Here is a 17,697-nt window from a genome sequence, read left to right on the forward strand (position 1 = left end):
TCCCAAAGATTAATCCAGTGAATTTCTTTTGCACTCCCTCTATGGCAAATGTTTCCTTCTTTGGATAAAGAGACCTGAACTAAACACAGTCCTCCAGATGAGGACACAGCAAGGCTGTACAAATGCAGCAAGACACCTTTACACCTGTGCTCAGATCTGCTCATCTTCCTAAATTGCACCTGCCCATTGTTGCTCGCTACTCACTCACTCAGGAGAAAGTGAGGACTGCAGATGCTGGAGATCAGAGCTGAAAATGTGTTGCTGGAAAAGCGCAGCAGGTCAGGCAGCATCCAAGGAGCAGGAGAATCGGGATTCCTGAAGAAGGGCTTATGCCCGAAACGTCGATTCTTCTGCTCCTTGGATGCTGCCTAACCTGCTGCACTTTTCCAGCAACACATTTTCAGCACTCACTCACTCACCCAGCCTCTCTGACCCACTTCACACCTCCTTGCATCCTCCTAACATTTTAGATTCTCACTCACTTCTGTGTCACCAGTAAATTTGGAAACATTATAGCTGGTTCCTGAATCCAAATCATTGACATAGATTGTGAATACCCAGGCCCAAGCACTGACCCTTGTAGAAATCTGCCAACCTTAGAATGATCTATTTATTCCAATGCTGCAGTAATCGAGAGCTGGTGGTATAAAGGCAATCTACTGCAGTAGCAATAGAAATGTGAATGGGTAAGTAATCCAGAAACTTAGATTAATATCCTGGGGACATAGGATCAAATCCTAACCACTGGTTAAATATAAATTCACTTCAATATAAAGTTAGTTTCAGTAATAGTAACTTTGGTAACTGTCATTGAATTTTTGTAGAAATCTATCTGATTCAATAATGTCCTTCAGGGAAGGAAGTCTGCTGTCTTTACCCAGATACATGATTCCAGCCCCACATTAACGTGGCATGTCTTAATCACCCTCTGAAACGGATTAGTGCTGGCTATAATCTGTCTAAAGTGATGCTTTGCTGCCATCTGGTGATTGTACCTTAATTCACTGATCAATGCAAAGTGTGAATCTTGTTTGGGTTTGAGTTTAATGTACCCGGATCACTTTTTAGACTCATCATTGCCCCAAGAATAGTGTTAATCCTCCTCATTATCCTATCCCTTACCATCACAACATTTCATTTTGTTCCCTCTGCCTGATTTGCTTCCTATACCAGGGTGCCATGTTAATTTTGCCCATGGAATGAGCTTCCAGAGGAAGTGGTGGAGGTTAGTACAATTGCAACACTTAAAAGGCATCTGGATGAGTATATGAATAGGAAGGGTTTGGAGGGATATGGGCTGGGTACTGGCAGGTTGGACTAGATTGGGTTGGGATACCTGGTCAGCATGGATGGGTTGGACTGAAGGGTCTGTTTCCGTGCTGTAAGTCTCTATGACTCTATGATTCAGCCTTCCTGAAGCTCTGCTGCGAAAACCTCAAACTTATTGGACAATTGCAGAGACTGACACTGCTGCCCTCCTGTTATCTGTGTCCCTTACCTGCCCCACTCACAGCCTCCTTGACAGCCTCAACTTGGATCTTGGGTTCATGTCACACTATAGGTGACCCACCGCACTATACACTCTCACATGCACACAAGCACACGTGCAGACACATACACTGTGACACATAACCATATGCACACACTCACACGGACCCTCTCTCATACACATGCTCTCTCTCTCACACACACACACACACTCATGATCACACCTTCTCACAGGCATATATTTTGTCACACTTGTGCACACTGTCTCAAGCATGCACACACACACACACTTTCCCTCTCTTTCTGTCCCTCTTGCACACACAAATATACACACGTGCATGTAGGACTGTGGGGTGAATTTGCATTTGCAGATTTGTATTTGCAGATGCATTCTACTTTGTTCAAAAAGCACACAATTTGTAGACAGTCAGTCAATCTGACATGTTATAATTTCCTACTTTGGAAATAAAAGCAGTCTGACTCCAGGTCGGAATACAGACAGACTCTAACCTCACACCTTTAATGCATTGTCTGAGCTGAGATGTTACCTTTTCTAATACAGAGGAACCTTGATTATCCGAAGGACGCAGGCATGGAGTATTTTGTTTAGTTAATCGAATTCCAGATTATCGAATGCCAGATAACATAGTTTAACCAAGCATCGGGACCCTGCGATCTTGCTGGATAATCGGATATCAGGTAATCAAATGCCGGGTAATCGAGGTTCCTCTGTATACTGACAAAACCTTCAGTTATCTCAGGGTTGTGACTTGAAATAAATTCTGGGATTGAGATATTAATCAATCGAAGCGATTACAAACTTAACAATCTAGGTTTGTCAAATACATCGCATCAGTGATGACACTTTGATATTTTACTTATAAATTCTGTGTGCTATGTATCCTGCCCTATTAGCTACTTCATGAAGGAGTAGTGCTCTGAAAGCTTGTACTTTCAGATAAACCTGTTGAAATATAGCAGGTGTGATTTTTAACTCACTAGAAATGAGACAGTGCTACGTTTAATCAGGTCAAGTGGTTGAAGTGTCACTTTGTGAACATTATGGACACAGTAACTGAAATAACTCCACAGAGGCCAGTATCCCATCACCAAGTCCCCCTTTACTTACACACAGAGAGTCCTTGACACTGATCCAGCTCCCTCAGAGCCAGCTCTCAGAGTGAACAGAACCTCTGACACTCCTGTTTTTATCTGTTAGTCATGGCTCACTGATTAGACCAGGTTAACAGCCCCAATTGGGAACTCATATTGTGTGACATACACCTGTCTGACTTCGTTACAAATACTACAGTAACCATAACTCTAAGATTTAAAGTCATCCTGCAAAGGAATAAGGATAGTGCAGAAGTTAAGTGTCTAAACTGAAGGAAGGCCGATTTCAACATGATCAGACAGGATCTGGCAGACAAACGCTGGGAGCAGCTACTTCCAGGTAAGTCTACATTTGGTGTCTTTGAAAAGTAGTAAAGTGAGAATTAAGGGCCAGCATGTTCCTCCAAAACTGAAAGATGAGGCTAGAAAGTCCAGGCAACCCTGGATGTCAAGGACATCAAGAATATGATAAAGAAAAAGAAGGAAGCATATGTCTGGTACAGTGCATTAAAAGTGGGGAGGCCCTTGAAAACATGAGAGTGTAGAGGGTTGCTTATAAAGAAATTAGGAGTGTCGAGAGGAGTCACAAAATATTTTTGGCAGATTTTATTAAGGAAACCCCCAATGCATTTTATAAGTGTATTAAGAGTAAGAGGATTTGAGGTTTTGGAGAAGATTTGTAAGAGGATTACCAGGGTAAGAGTGGGATGTTTTAGAGACCAAAGGGGCAACCTGTGCATGGAGCCAGAGGATGTGGGTGAGGTCTTAAATGAATTTTTCTCATCTGTATTCACATGAAAAACATTGTAGCCAGGGATTTCATTTGGGATGGTGAGATTCTCAAACACATTATGATTAATAAGGAGGTTTATTAGATGTTGTAGCGAGCAAACAGGTGCATTAATCACCAGTGCCTGATGAGATGTATGAGAGGCAAGTGAAGAGATTACTCAGGGCCCTGGTGGCAATATCATTACGATATAAAGAATAGCTCATGTGTCTCTTTTTTCAAAGAAGGGCAGTAGGGATAGGCCAAGTAATTACAGAGCAGTTAGTCTGAGGTCAGTGGCAGGGAAAATATTGGAAAAAATTCTGAAGGACGGGATTAATCAATATTTGGAAAGGCATGGATTGATCAGGAAAAGTCAGCGTGGATTTGATAGAGGAGATCGTGTCTGACTATTTAATTAAGATTTTTGAAAAGTTGTATAATGATGAAGGTAGTGCAACTGAGGTGGTTTATATAGACTTCAGTAAGGCCTTTTGATAAGGAACGCTGGTCCAAAAGGTAAGGGCCCACAGGATCCAATGCAAGTTGCCAAAATTGGGTAACAAAAAGGAGGCAGAAGGTGTAGAGGGTTGTTTCTTTGATTGGAAGATGTAACCAGTGGAGGATCACAGGGACTAGTGACGATACTTTGCTGTTATGGTTCTGTTCGCCGAGCTGGGAATTTGTGTTGCAGACGTTTCGTCCCCTGTCTAGGTGACATCCTCAGTGCTTGGGAGCCTCCTGTGATGCGCTTCTGTGACCTTGCTGTTTGTTATTTATGCCAACGCCTTGGATATGAATGTAGACAGTTTAATTAGTAAATTTGCAGATGACACTAAAATTGATATTGAGAAGGATGGTCTCATGCTACAGCCTGATATTAATCAACTCATAAATTGGAAATAGCAATGGCAGATTGAAGTTAATCCTGATAAGTGTGAGGTGATGCATTTTGGAAGGTCTAATAAGGGAAGGATTTGCACAATGAATGTAGGTCCCTAGGGAGTACTGCAAAACAAAGGAACTTGATGTACAAATCCATAGATCCCTGAAGGTGTCAGCACAGTTAGGGTGATGAAAAAGGAATACAAAATGCTTGCCTTCATTAGCTGAGGTATTAATAATAGGAGCAAGGAAATCTTGTTGTAACTTTATAAATGGCCATAGATGGAACACTGAATGCAGTTCTGGACACCACACTATCAGAAGGATATGATTGCACTGGAGACAACACACAGGAGATTCATCAGGATATTGCTTGGGATGGAAAGTCTCAGTTATCAGGGGAGACTGGATAGAGACTGAGATGAGACTCTGCTTTCCCTAGAGCAGAGAAGACAGAGGGGTGAATCTGATTGAGGTTTCCAAAATTATGAGAGGCACCAACAGGGAAGATCATGAGAATCATTTCAGATGGCATGTACACGACCAGAGGGCACAGGTTCAAGGTGAGGAGTGATCTGAGCAAAAACCTTTGAAGCCTGAGAATGGTAGAAATATGGAAGGTGCTGCCTGAGAGGGTGCGGGAGGCAGGTACTCTCTCAACGTTTAAGAAGCTTCTTGGAAAGCATTTGAAATGCCAGGGTGGAGTAGGCTATGGACAGAGAGCAAGGAAATGGGATTAGTGCAGTTTGTTCCTGGTTGTGATGTGGAAGAGCTGGTACTGGACTGGGGTGGACAAAGTTAAAAATCACACACCACCATGTTATTAGTCCAACAGGTTTATTTGGAAGCACCAGCTTTCAAAATGCTGCAGCTTTATTTTTGCAGATACATTCTATTTTGTTCAAAAAGCACACAATCTGTAGGAAGTCAGTCCATGTGACATTTTATAAATTCCAACTTTGGAAATAGAACCAATCTGACTCACAGTTGGAAAACAGACAGACTCTAACCTCGCACTTCTATTGCATTGTCTGAGTTGAGATGTCAACTTTCTTTATAAAACCTTAAGTAATCTCGAGAATGTGACTTGAAAGAAGTTCTGGGATTTACATATTAACGATTCAAAACCTGTAACCCCATTCTAAGTGATTAAAGACTTAAAAGCAATCTATATGTCGCTTCAGTTGTATGACACTTTGATCTTTTACTATAAATACTGTGTCTTATGATCCTGTCCCACGAGCTCCCGGATGATGGAGCAGTGTTCCGGAAGCTTGTACTTCCAAATAAACCTTTTGGATTATAACCTGGTGTTGTATGATTTTTAACTTTGTACTGTGTTGGTCAGTGTACACGTGCGGTGTCAATGGGCCAGTTTTTATGCTGTATGATTGTATTACCTCACACCGCTCACTGTGAGACTCGGATATACCCCACACACCACACTGGAATGCCCTGATATACCCCACACACCACACTGGAATGCCCCAATATACCCCACACCCCTCACTGTAACACTCTGATATACCCCACAACCCTCACTGAAACAGACTGTTTTATCCCACACCCCTCACTGTAACACTCTGATATACCCCACACCCCTCACTGTGAGACTTGGATATACCCCACACCCCTCATTGTGAGACTCTGATGTACCCCACACCCCTCACTGTAACACTCTGATAGACCTCACGCCCCTCACTGTGACACTCTGATATATCCCACACACCTCACCGCTACACACTGATACACTCCACACCCCTCACTGCAACACTCTGATATACTCCAAACCCTCACTGTAACACACTGATGTATCCCACATCCCTCACCGTAACACTCTGATAGACCTCATACCCCTCCCTGTAACACTCTGATATATCTACATCCCTCACTGCAACACTCTGATATACCCCACACCCCTCACTGCAACACTCTGATATACCCCAAACCCTCACTGTAACACACTGATGTATCCCACATCCCTCACTGTAACACTCTGATAGACCTCATACCCCTCCCTGTAACACTCTGATATATCTACATCCCTCACTGCAACACTCTGATATACCCCACACCCCTCACTGTAACACACTGATATACCCAACAGCCCTCATTGTGACACTCTGATATACCCCACACCCCTCACTGAAATACACTGATATAGACCACACCCCTCACTGTGACACTCTGAGATACCCCATACCCCTCACTGTAACACTCTGATACATCCCACACCCCTCACTGCAACACTTTGAATTGCCCCACAGCCCCCCACCGTAACACCCTAATATACACAACACCCCTCACTGGAACACTCCGAAATACCCCACACCCCTCACTGGAACACCCTGATATACCTCATACCCCTCCCTGTAACACTCTGATATATCCTACATCCCTCACTGTAACACACTGAAATACTCCACACCCCTCACTTTAACACTGATATATCACACACCCCTCACTGTAATAAACGGATATAGACCCCACCCCTCACTGTAACACTCTGATATACCCCACAACCCTCACTGGAACACACTGATATACTCCACACCACTCACTGTAACACACTGATATGCCCCACACACCTCACTGCAACACACTGATATACCCCAAACCCCTCACTGTAACACACTGATATGCCCCACACACCTCACTGCAACACACTGATATACCCCAAACCCCTCACTGCAACACACTGATATACCCCAAACCCCTCACTGTAACTCTCTGATATACCCCACACCCCTCACTGTAATGCTCTGATATACCCCACATGCCTCACTGTAACACTCTGATATGCCCCACAGCCCTCACTGTAACACTCTTATATACCCAACACCCCTCACTGTAACACACTGATATACCCCAAACCCCTCATTGTAACTCTCTGATATACCCCACACCACTCACTGTAACACACTGATATACCCCACACACCTCACTGTAACACACTGATATACCCCAAACCCCTCACTGTAACACACTGATATACCCCACACCCCTCACTGTAACACACTGATTTACCCCACACCCCTCACTGTAACTCTCTGATATACCCCACACCCCTCACTGTAATGCTCTGATGTACCCCACACCCCTCACTGTAACACTCTGATGTACCGCACACCCCTCACTGTAACACACTGATATACCCCACACCCCTCACTGTAACACTCTGATTTACCCCACAGCCCTCACTGTAACACACTGATATACCCCACACCCCTCACTGTAACACTCTGATATACCCCACACCTCTCACTGTAACACACTGATTTACCCCACACCCCTCACCCCTCACTGTAACACTCTGATATACCCCACACCCCTCACTGTAACACACTGATTTACCCCACACCCCTCACTGTAACACACTGATTTACCCCACACCCCTCACTGTAACACACTGATTTACCCCACACCCCTCACTGTAACACACTGATTTACCCCACACCCCTCACTGTAACACTCTGATGTACCCCACACCCCTCACTGTAACACACTGATTTACCCCACACCCCTCACTGTAACACACTGACATACCCCACACCCCTCACTGTAACACACTGATTTACCCCACACCCCTCACTGTAACACACTGATTTACCCCTCTCCCCTCACTGTAACACTTTCATATACCCCACACGCCTCACTGTAACACACTGATATGCCCCACAGACCTCACTGTACCACTCCGATATACCCCACACCCCTCACTGTAACACACTGATATACCCCACGCCCCTCATTGTAACACACTGATTTACCCCACACCCCTCACTGTAACACTCTGATGTACCCCACACCCCTCACTGTAACACTCTGATATACCCCACACCCCTCACTGTAATGCCCTGATATACCCCACACCCTTTTCTGTAACACTCTGATAAACCCCACACTCCTCATTGTGAGACTTGGATATACCCACACGCCTCAATGTAACACACTGATATACCCCACACCCCTCACTGTAACACACTGATATACTCCACACTGCTCACTGTAACACACTGATATACTCCACACTGCTCACTGTAACACACTGATATACCCCACACCCCTCACTGTAACACACTGATATACTCCACACTGCTCACTGTAACACACTGATATACCCCACACCCCTCAATGTAACACACTGATATACTCCACACTGCTCACTGTAACACACTGATATACTCCACACCCCTCAATGTAACACACTGATATACTCCACACCCCTCAATGTAACACACTGATATACTCCACACCCCTCACTGTAACACACTGATATACTCCACACCCCTCAATGTAACACACTGATATACTCCACACCCCTCAATGTAACACACTGATATACTCCACACCCCTCACTGTAACACACTGATATACCCCACACGCCTCAATGTAACACACTGATATACCCCACACCCCTAACTGTAACACACTGATATACTCCACACCCCTCAATGTAACACACTGATATACTCCACACCCCTCACTGTAACACACTGATATACCCCACACCCCTCACTGTAACACACTGATATACCCACACGCCTCAATGTAACACACTGATATACCCCACACGCCTCAATGTAACACACTGATTTACCCCACACCCCTCACTGTAACACACTGATGTACCCCACACGCCTCAATGTAACACACTGATATACCCCACACCCCTCAATGTAACACACTGATATACTCCACACTGCTCACTGTAACACACTGATATACCCCACACCCCTCAATGTAACACACTGATATACTCCACACTGCTCACTGTAACACACTGATATACTCCACACCCCTCAATGTAACACACTGATATACTCCACACCCCTCAATGTAACACACTGATATACTCCACACCCCTCACTGTAACACACTGATATACTCCACACCCCTCAATGTAACACACTGATATACTCCACACCCCTCAATGTAACACACTGATATACTCCACACCCCTCACTGTAACACACTGATATACCCCACACGCCTCAATGTAACACACTGATATACCCCACACCCCTAACTGTAACACACTGATATACTCCACACCCCTCAATGTAACACACTGATATACTCCACACCCCTCACTGTAACACACTGATATACCCCACACCCCTCACTGTAACACACTGATATACCCACACGCCTCAATGTAACACACTGATATACCCCACACGCCTCAATGTAACACACTGATTTACCCCACACCCCTCACTGTAACACACTGATGTACCCCACACGCCTCAATGTAACACACTGATATACCCCACACCCCTCAATGTAACACACTGATATACTCCACACTGCTCACTGTAACACACTGATGTACCCCACACCACTCACTGTAACACACTGATATACCCCACACCCCTCACTGTAACACACTGATGTACCCCACACCCCTCACTGTAACACACTGATATACTCCACACTGCTCACTGTAACACACTGATGTACCCCACACCACTCACTGTAACACACTGATATACCCCACACCCCTCACTGTAACACTCTGATATACCCCACACCCCTCACTGTAACACTCTGATATACCCCACACCCCTCACTGTAACACTCTGATATACCCCACACCACTCACTGTAACACACTGATATACCCCACACCCCTCACTGTAACACACTGATATACCCCACACCCCTCACTGTAACACACTGATGTACCCCACACCCCTCACTGTAACACACTGATATACTCCACACCCCTCACTATTAAACTCTGATATACCCCACACCCCTCACTGTAACACTCTGATGTACCCCACACCCCTCACTGTAACACTCTGATATACCCCACACCCCTCACTGTAATGCCCTGATATACCCCACACCCTTTTCTGTAACACTCTGATAGACCCCACACCCCTCATTGTGAGACTTGGATATACCCACACGCCTCAATGTAACACACTGATATACTCCACACTGCTCACTGTAACACACTGATATACTCCACACCCCTCACTGTAACACACTGATATACCCCACACCCCTCACTGTAACACACTGATATACTCCACACCCCTCAATGTAACACACTGATATACTCCACACCCCTCACTGTAACACACTGATATACCCCACACCCCTCACTGTGACACTCTGATATATCCCACACACCTCACCGCTACACACTGATACACTCCACACCCCTCACTGCAACACTCTGATATACTCCAAACCCTCACTGTAACACACTGATGTATCCCACATCCCTCACCGTAACACTCTGATAGACCTCATACCCCTCCCTGTAACACTCTGATATATCTACATCCCTCACTGCAACACTCTGATATACCCCACACCCCTCACTGCAACACTCTGATATACCCCAAACCCTCACTGTAACACACTGATGTATCCCACATCCCTCACTGTAACACTCTGATAGACCTCATACCCCTCCCTGTAACACTCTGATATATCTACATCCCTCACTGCAACACTCTGATATACCCCACACCCCTCACTGTAACACACTGATATACCCAACAGCCCTCATTGTGACACTCTGATATACCCCACACCCCTCACTGAAATACACTGATATAGACCACACCCCTCACTGTGACACTCTGAGATACCCCATACCCCTCACTGTAACACTCTGATACATCCCACACCCCTCACTGCAACACTTTGAATTGCCCCACAGCCCCCCACCGTAACACCCTAATATACACAACACCCCTCACTGGAACACTCCGAAATACCCCACACCCCTCACTGGAACACCCTGATATACCTCATACCCCTCCCTGTAACACTCTGATATATCCTACATCCCTCACTGTAACACACTGAAATACTCCACACCCCTCACTTTAACACTGATATATCACACACCCCTCACTGTAATAAACGGATATAGACCCCACCCCTCACTGTAACACTCTGATATACCCCACAACCCTCACTGGAACACACTGATATACTCCACACCACTCACTGTAACACACTGATATGCCCCACACACCTCACTGCAACACACTGATATACCCCAAACCCCTCACTGTAACACACTGATATGCCCCACACACCTCACTGCAACACACTGATATACCCCAAACCCCTCACTGCAACACACTGATATACCCCAAACCCCTCACTGTAACTCTCTGATATACCCCACACCCCTCACTGTAATGCTCTGATATACCCCACATGCCTCACTGTAACACTCTGATATGCCCCACAGCCCTCACTGTAACACTCTTATATACCCAACACCCCTCACTGTAACACACTGATATACCCCAAACCCCTCATTGTAACTCTCTGATATACCCCACACCACTCACTGTAACACACTGATATACCCCACACACCTCACTGTAACACACTGATATACCCCAAACCCCTCACTGTAACACACTGATATACCCCACACCCCTCACTGTAACACACTGATTTACCCCACACCCCTCACTGTAACTCTCTGATATACCCCACACCCCTCACTGTAATGCTCTGATGTACCCCACACCCCTCACTGTAACACTCTGATGTACCGCACACCCCTCACTGTAACACACTGATATACCCCACACCCCTCACTGTAACACTCTGATTTACCCCACAGCCCTCACTGTAACACACTGATATACCCCACACCCCTCACTGTAACACTCTGATATACCCCACACCTCTCACTGTAACACACTGATTTACCCCACACCCCTCACTGTAACACTCTGATATACCCCACACCCCTCACTGTAACACACTGATTTACCCCACACCCCTCACTGTAACACACTGATTTACCCCACACCCCTCACTGTAACACACTGATTTACCCCACACCCCTCACTGTAACACACTGATTTACCCCACACCCCTCACTGTAACACTCTGATGTACCCCACACCCCTCACTGTAACACACTGATTTACCCCACACCCCTCACTGTAACACACTGACATACCCCACACCCCTCACTGTAACACACTGATTTACCCCACACCCCTCACTGTAACACACTGATTTACCCCTCTCCCCTCACTGTAACACACTGATTTACCCCACACGCCTCACTGTAACACACTGATATGCCCCACAGACCTCACTGTACCACTCCGATATACCCCACACCCCTCACTGTAACACACTGATATACCCCACGCCCCTCATTGTAACACACTGATTTACCCCACACCCCTCACTGTAACACTCTGATGTACCCCACACCCCTCACTGTAACACTCTGATATACCCCACACCCCTCACTGTAATGCCCTGATATACCCCACACCCTTTTCTGTAACACTCTGATAAACCCCACACTCCTCATTGTGAGACTTGGATATACCCACACGCCTCAATGTAACACACTGATATACCCCACACCCCTCACTGTAACACACTGATATACTCCACACTGCTCACTGTAACACACTGATATACTCCACACTGCTCACTGTAACACACTGATATACCCCACACCCCTCACTGTAACACACTGATATACTCCACACTGCTCACTGTAACACACTGATATACCCCACACCCCTCAATGTAACACACTGATATACTCCACACCCCTCACTGTAACACACTGATATACTCCACACCCCTCAATGTAACACACTGATATACTCCACACCCCTCAATGTAACACACTGATATACTCCACACCCCTCACTGTAACACACTGATATACCCCACACGCCTCAATGTAACACACTGATATACCCCACACCCCTAACTGTAACACACTGATATACTCCACACCCCTCAATGTAACACACTGATATACTCCACACCCCTCACTGTAACACACTGATATACCCCACACCCCTCACTGTAACACACTGATATACCCACACGCCTCAATGTAACACACTGATATACCCCACACGCCTCAATGTAACACACTGATTTACCCCACACCCCTCACTGTAACACACTGATGTACCCCACACGCCTCAATGTAACACACTGATATACCCCACACCCCTCAATGTAACACACTGATATACTCCACACTGCTCACTGTAACACACTGATATACCCCACACCCCTCAATGTAACACACTGATATACTCCACACTGCTCACTGTAACACACTGATATACTCCACACCCCTCAATGTAACACACTGATATACTCCACACCCCTCAATGTAACACACTGATATACTCCACACCCCTCACTGTAACACACTGATATACTCCACACCCCTCAATGTAACACACTGATATACTCCACACCCCTCAATGTAACACACTGATATACTCCACACCCCTCACTGTAACACACTGATATACCCCACACGCCTCAATGTAACACACTGATATACCCCACACCCCTAACTGTAACACACTGATATACTCCACACCCCTCAATGTAACACACTGATATACTCCACACCCCTCACTGTAACACACTGATATACCCCACACCCCTCACTGTAACACACTGATATACCCACACGCCTCAATGTAACACACTGATATACCCCACACGCCTCAATGTAACACACTGATTTACCCCACACCCCTCACTGTAACACACTGATGTACCCCACACGCCTCAATGTAACACACTGATATACCCCACACCCCTCAATGTAACACACTGATATACTCCACACTGCTCACTGTAACACACTGATGTACCCCACACCACTCACTGTAACACACTGATATACCCCACACCCTCACTGTAACACACTGATGTACCCCACACCCCTCACTGTAACACACTGATATACTCCACACTGCTCACTGTAACACACTGATGTACCCCACACCACTCACTGTAACACACTGATATACCCCACACCCCTCACTGTAACACTCTGATATACCCCACACCCCTCACTGTAACACTCTGATATACCCCACACCCCTCACTGTAACACTCTGATATACCCCACACCACTCACTGTAACACACTGATATACCCCACACCCCTCACTGTAACACACTGATATACCCCACACCCCTCACTGTAACACACTGATGTACCCCACACCCCTCACTGTAACACACTGATATACTCCACACCCCTCACTATTAAACTCTGATATACCCCACACCCCTCACTGTAACACTCTGATGTACCCCACACCCCTCACTGTAACACTCTGATATACCCCACACCCCTCACTGTAATGCCCTGATATACCCCACACCCTTTTCTGTAACACTCTGATAGACCCCACACCCCTCATTGTGAGACTTGGATATACCCACACGCCTCAATGTAACACACTGATATACTCCACACTGCTCACTGTAACACACTGATATACTCCACACCCCTCACTGTAACACACTGATATACCCCACACCCCTCACTGTAACACACTGATATACTCCACACCCCTCAATGTAACACACTGATATACTCCACACCCCTCACTGTAACACACTGATATACCCCACACCCCTCACTGTAACACTCTGATGTACCCCACACCCCTCACTGTAACACACTGATATACCCCACACCCCTCACTGTAACACTCTGATGTACCCCACACCCCTCACTGTAACACACTGATATACCCCACACCCCTGACTGTAACACACTGATATGCCCCACACACCTCACTGTAACACACTGATATGCCCCACATCCCTCACTGTAACACAGTGATTAACCCCACACCCCTCACTGTAACACACTGATATACCCCACACCCCTCACTGTAACACACTGATTAACCCCACACCCCTCACTGTAACACACTGATATACCCCACACCCCTCACTGTAACACACTGATTAACCCCACACCCCTCACTGTAACACTCTGATGTACCCCACACCCCTCACTGTAACACTCTGATTTACCCCACACCCCTCACTGTAACACTCTGATTTACCCCACACCCCTCACTGTAACTCTCTGATATACCCCACACCCCTCACTGTAATGCTCTGATATACCCCACACCCCTCACTGTAACACTCTGCTGTACCCCACACCCCTCACTGTACCACTCTGATATACCCCACACCCCTCACTGTAACACTCTGATGTACCCCACACCCGTCACTGTAACACACTGATATACCCCACACCCGTCACTATACCACTCTGATATACCCCACACCCCTCACTGTAACACTCTGATATACCACACACCCCTCACTGTAACACTCTAATGTACCCCACACCCCTCACTGTAACACACTGATATACCTAACACCCCTCGACTGTACCACACTGATATGCCCTACACCCCTCACTGTAACACACTGATTTACCCCACACCCCTCACTGTAACACACTGATTTACCCCACACCCATCACTGCAACACACTTATATTTCCCTCACTGTAACACACTGATATACCCGACACCCCTCACTGTAACACACTGATTGACCCCACACCCCTCACTGCAACGCAATGATATATCCCTCACTGTAACACACTGATATGCCCCACACCCCTCACTGTAACTCTCTGATATACCCCACGCCCCTCACTGTACAGCCCTGATTTACCCCACAACCTTTTCTGTAACACTCCGATAGACCCTACACTCCTCACTGTGAGACTTGGATATACACACTCGCCTTACTGTTACACACTGATATACACCACACCCCTCACTGTACCACTCTGATTTATCCCACACCCCTCACTGTAACACACTGATATACCCCACAACCCTCACTGTAACACACTGATATACCCCACACCCCTCACTGTAACACACTGATATACCCCACACCCCTCACTGTACCACTCTGATTTATCCCACACCCCTCACTGTAACACTCTGATATACCCCACACCCCTCACTGTAACACTCTGATGTACCCCACACCCCTCACTGTAACACTCTGATGTACCCCACATCTCTCACTGTAACACACTGATTTACCCCACACCCCTCACTATTACACTCTGTTATATCCCACACCCCTCAATGTTACACTCTGATATACCCCACACCCCTGACTGTAACACACTGATATGCCCCACACACCTCACTGTAACACACTGATATGCCCCACATCCCTCACTGTAACACAGTGATTAACCCCACACCCCTCACTGTAACACACTGATATACCCCACACCCCTCACTGTAACACACTGATTAACCCCACACCCCTCACTGTAACACACTGATATACCCCACACCCCTCACTGTAACACACTGATTAACCCCACACCCCTCACTGTAACACTCTGATGTACCCCACACCCCTCACTGTAACACTCTGATATACCCCACACCCCTCACTGTAATGCCCTGATATACCCCACACCCTTTTCTGTAACACTCTGATAAACCCCACACCCCTCATTGTGAGACTTGGATATACCCACACGCCTCAATGTAACACACTGATATACTCCACACTGCTCACTGTAACACACTGATATACTCCACACCCCTCACTGTAACACACTGATATACCCCACACCCCTCACTGTAACACACTGATATACTCCACACCCCTCAATGTAACACACTGATATACTCCACACCCCTCACTGTAACACACTGATATACCCCACACCCCTCACTGTAACACTCTGATGTACCCCACACCCCTCACTGTAACACACTGATATACCCCACACCCCTCACTGTAACACTCTGATGTACCCCACACCCCTCACTGTAACACACTGATATACCCCACACCCCTCACTGTAACACACTGATATGCCCCACACACCTCACTGTAACACACTGATGTACCCCACACCCCTCACTGTAACACACTGATTTACCCCACACCCCTCACTGTAATGCTCTGATGTACCCCACACCCCTCACTGTAACACTGTGATATACCTAACACCTCTCACTGTAACACTGTGATATACCCCACACCCCTCACTGTAACACACTGATATACCCCACACCCCTCACTGTAACACTCTGATATACCCCACACGCCTCACTGTAACACACTGATATGCCCTACAGCCCTCACTGTAACACTCTTATATACCCAACACCCCTCACTGTAACACACTGATATACCCCACACCCCTCACTGTAACACACTGATTTACCCCACACCCCTCACTGTAACACTCTGGTATACCCCACACCCCTCACTGTAACACTCTGATGTACCCCACACCCCTCACTGTAACACTCTGATTTACCCCACAATCCTCACTGTAACGCTCTGCTGTACACCACACCCCTCACTGTACCACTCCGATATACCCCGCACCCCTCACTGTAACACACTGATTTACCCCACACCCCTCACTGTAACACTGATTTACCCCACACCCCTCACTGTAACACTCTGCTGTACCCCACACCCCTCACTGTAACACACTGATATACCCCACACCCCTCACTGTAACACTCTGATATACCTAACACCCCTCACTGTAACACTGTGATATACCCCACACCCCTCACTGTAACACCCTGATGTACCCCACACCCCTCACTGAACACTGATATACCTAACACCCC

At 46.5% G+C, this 17,697-nt stretch overlaps 1 protein-coding gene across 1 annotated transcript in view; it reads left to right on the plus strand.

Annotated features, from left to right (window-relative positions):
* Window positions 1–335: 335 nt before the first annotated feature.
* The window catches only part of ankfn1a (ankyrin repeat and fibronectin type III domain containing 1a), a 338,629-nt gene continuing 321,267 nt past the window's right edge, over window positions 336–17,697 (plus strand). The window contains exon 1 of the mRNA XM_072559008.1: window positions 336–2,187. The gene's annotated coding sequence lies outside the window, so the exon portion shown is untranslated. The remainder of the gene's footprint in view (window positions 2,188–17,697) is intronic.

Source organism: Chiloscyllium punctatum, chromosome 39, assembly GCF_047496795.1.
Source record: "Chiloscyllium punctatum isolate Juve2018m chromosome 39, sChiPun1.3, whole genome shotgun sequence".
Lineage (NCBI taxonomy): Eukaryota > Metazoa > Chordata > Chondrichthyes > Orectolobiformes > Hemiscylliidae > Chiloscyllium > Chiloscyllium punctatum.